The sequence below is a fragment of the Anser anser genome (genome assembly GCF_964211835.1).
Source record: "Anser anser genome assembly, chromosome: 7".
Lineage (NCBI taxonomy): Eukaryota > Metazoa > Chordata > Aves > Anseriformes > Anatidae > Anser > Anser anser.
Genome location: NC_139727.1, coordinates 28,033,150 through 28,037,086, shown reverse-complemented (window position 1 = coordinate 28,037,086; position 3,937 = coordinate 28,033,150). Strand labels below are relative to the sequence as shown.

General features: G+C 64.1%; 1 long non-coding RNA gene across 1 annotated transcript; it reads left to right on the top strand.

Annotated features, from left to right (window-relative positions):
- The first annotated feature begins 193 nt into the window (after positions 1 to 193).
- Positions 194 to 3,651, top strand: LOC310902780. The gene is made up of 2 exons (XR_014586995.1): positions 194 to 447; positions 1,264 to 3,651. It is a non-coding gene; the product is annotated as an uncharacterized lncRNA (long non-coding RNA).
- The last annotated feature ends 286 nt before the right edge of the window (positions 3,652 to 3,937 follow it).

Genomic DNA, 3,937 nt, shown 5'->3' with positions numbered 1-3,937 from the left:
CTCAGCGCCCCCCGCCCCCGCCGCCTCCGGCCATCTTGGGCTCGCCCCGGGCGCCGCCCGCCGGGCCCCACGCCCGGCCTCCCTCCGCCGCCCCCGGGAGGCGGCCGCGGCCGGGGCCGGGGCTCGGGGCTCGGGGCTCGGGGTGGGGGGGGAGCAGCGAGCGGCGGGGGGGGGGGGCGCGGAGCCCCCGGGAGGGGGGGGGGGAGCGGGGCGGGCGCGGGGCGGCGCCGCGGAGGAGGCGGCTGAGGCTCAGCCCCGGCGGCGGGGGGCGGCCATGGGGGGGGGGGGGGGAGCGGCGCTGCGGGACCGGCACCGCGGGACCGGCACCGGGAGCGGAGCGGGAGCGGGTCCGGATCGGCACCGGCGCCGCCCCCCCCCCCCTCCCGGGCAGGCGTCACCCGGCTCCGCCCCGCTGCCGGGGAGAGGGCTTCAAGCGGCCACGCGGCGGTGGGGACCGGCGGGGAGCGGGGGGGACGGGGGGGAATGGGGATGGGATGGGATGGGATGGGGACGGGGATACAGATGGGATGGGGTAGGGTGGGACGGGGTGGGTTGGGGATGGCGATGGGATGGGGTTGGATGGGATGGGGATGGGGATACAGGTGGAGCAGGATGGGGTGGGGTGGGATGGGGACAGGGGTGGAGATGGGGACGGGGATGCGGGTGGGATGGGGTGGGGTGGGATGGGGGTGGGGATGGGGATGGAGGCAGGGATGGAGGCAGGGATACGGGTGGGGTGGGGTGGGGATGGGGATAGGGTTTGTGTGGGGCAGGGTGGGATGGGGGTACAGGTGGGGTAGGGTGAGGTGGGGATGGGGATGGAGGTGGGATGAGGATGGGGATGGAGATACAGATGGGGCAGGGTGGGGTGAGGATGGGGATGGGATGGAGACAGGAATGGAGGTGGGGATGGGAATGCAGGTGGGATGGGATAGGATACGGGCGGGATGGGGTAGGGTGGGATGGGGATGGGGGTGCAGGCAGGGATACAGGTGGGATGGGATGGGATGGGATGGCGAGGGGATGGGGATACAGGTGGGATGGGAACGGGGATGGAGATACAGATGTGATGGGGTGGGGTGGGAAGGGGATGCGGATGGAATGGGGATGGGGATGGAATGGGGACAGGAAGGGAGATGGGGATGGGAATGCAGATGGGGCAAGGGTAGGGATGCAGGTGGGATGAGGATGGGGATACAGACATGGACAGCAGCTGCCCCACGGGAGGAAAGCTCCTCAGGGCCTGTCCTTGTGCTTCCTAAGGTGAAGGCCACCACTGTGCGGCACCTGGAGCTCCTACCTCTGCTGCCCTGAGCTGCGCGCCCTCAGCACCACGCTCACACCGGAGACACTCCTGATAACGTGCGGGACACCCTCACCTGACTGCAGCCCCACCGGCCATCGCTGTCCCCGTCACCTAGGCCTGTCCCCAGCTGGGACGTGCGCCCCGCTGGGGAGTGCCCCCGTGGGCAGTGGGGCCCGGCCGCCAGCACCCCCCCACACCCCAGGGAGGGGTCTGTCACTGGGTGCCATAGAGGGGAGGGGAATCCCCCAGGAACCAGCTCACACCTGGGCCATCCCTGGGTACCAAAAGTGCCCTCCAGCACCTTCTCGGCTCCCACGAGACACGCTGTAATTTCACACGGGACCAGGCACGTTCCCTCCCTGTGCAGAGCAGTGTCCGTTTGTCCCACGGGGCTGTCCCGAAGCCAGCTGCCCCAGCCCCTCCGCCGGGCACAGAGGTGTCTCTGTTAGCAGCTCTCCCACCAAATGTCCCCACAGCTGTTTCGCGGGACGCTGCGGATCCAGCCCCTGCCAAATGTGCCGGGAAGAAAGCACGCTGCTGGTGTAAGGCCGCTTCCCACCGACGAGGAGGTCACAAATGGCCTCAAAACGGAGAGTTTGGACCAAAAGCTGCCCAGCTGCGTTGGCAGTGGGGCAACGAGGGGGTAAAGGCTCAGAGAGCAGCTTCAGCATCCAGCCCCCGACTCCTTTGTTCTCACCTGCCCGGTGTGCTGACGGGCAGGGATTTAGCCAAAATTTATCCACAGACCAAACTGTCTGGAGACCCCATATCCCTGTAGCCCCAGTGCTGCAGACCCCGGGCTGCCCGCAGCGGGGTGAGCAGCCTGCAGTGATGGGTACCGGCTCCCTTCAGCTTGGTTTTAGGTTCGGCGTTCCCATTTCTGTCCCTCCGCTTTTCCCCTCTCGCTTTATGCTTTATGGGCAACGTTTTGGGGCGGGGAAGGTCCCTACCTGCAGTTCGCATCTGCACGCTGCTCCCAAATGCCACCGCGGGGCAAATAATGGCAAATAATTGCAGCGTTGGTGTCCCTGCACGCCCCGTGCTGCTAACAGGGCTGCAGTCGGTGGCAGCACCGGGGCTGGCTCGGGACGCCTCGTTCGCCTCTAGTTCCTGGGTGAGATTCCTGCAGCCTCTTTGCCACGATAAAGCCAGTTTGGGGATCTCTGCTGCGAACGACGAAAGCAGCCCAGTTCAGGGGGCTGATCGGGATTTCTGTGCTGTCGCGGAGTTAAGTCCGGACACAGCCCCTGCCCCGGGCACCGTGGAGCGAGGTGAGGGGAAGGTGGGAGGAAGAAAAATGTGCTGGGACAGGACGGAAACCCCAAGGCTCGCAGCCTGGCCAGGCTGTTCCCACAGAGCGATCCTGCAGGGGTTGCAGTTTATCAGCAAAATAAATAAAAGGCTTTAGGAGCAAAAGGTTGGAGGCGACCGAGGTCGCCCCATGGGGTGTCGGAGGGGGAGCGGAGATTTACAGGAGCTACGTTTGCTCTTTAGGGCTGTGGACTGAGGGGAGCTGACTGGGGAATGAGGCTGTTTGCAGGGATTTGCAGCAATGGAAACGTGATGGGCTGGAAACGTGATGGGCTGGAAACGTGATGGCTTCCCTGGGGCCGGGATCAGAGGGGAGCTGGATGGCTGCTGGGGACAGGGTGGGGGGATGTCTTCGTCCCCCCTAATGGGGGGAGAAATCCTCCCTGTTCGATGGATGCACGATGGGGGCCCCTTATGTGGCAGCGGAGCTGGGCTTCTTCCATTTCTTCCCTACCATAAGGGCGGGTCACAGCACATAGCCTCATCCTGGGGCAAATTCAGGGCAAAACGGCCAACTCCGGGTGGAACAACCAAACCTGGGGGCGAAGCCCTGTTTGCCCAGCCAGACGTGGGGCAGCCCAGCCAGAAGTGTCGCTGCCACCACCCCGCCGGCAGCGGTGCCAGGGCGATGCTGGGCGCCTTGGCCAGGCTCTGGTGCCACCGGGGCCGGTGGGGAGCGGGCGAGCGGGGCCGGTGCTGCTCCCCTGCCTGGTGGGGTTTCTTTCTATGCAAATGCCTGCGAGCAGCTGCCCTGCCGAGTGACTCATTTCCTGCTCTTGTGTCACATTCTGGTCAGGCCAGTTTGGCAAAGGCCTTTTTTCTTTTTTTTTTTTCTTTTTTTTTTTTTCTTTCTCTTCCCTCGCTGGCTTTTTTTCTCCTTCTCTTCCCCCACCGCAGAGGGCTGGGATGTGCATTCGCTCAGCCCCTGGCAGGATGAGGCAGGATTTTCAGGAAACTGCGTCAAAGCCACAAACCTCCCCCCCCAAAAAAAAAATAAAAAAATAAATAAAGCCAAACAACAACAAAAAGAAAAACAAGACAATTTTCTTTCTTTTTTTTTTTTTTCTTTCTTCTTTGAGAGCGAGGGAGTCTGGCAGCCACACGGGCTCCTCCTCGCTTCCCCGGGACGGGACAGAAAGCTGCAGAAATCCACCGGGGGGCAGAGGGAAAATAACCGCGGCTCTGCCTAATTTTACGCCCTGCTGCAAGCGGGACAGGTGCTGCCACAGCCGGGCTGCCAGCGGGGTGCGTCTGTTGGGATGCCTCGGGGCTCGACCCCACAAACGCAGGGATTTTCGGAGAGCGCTGGCTCGGTCCCCT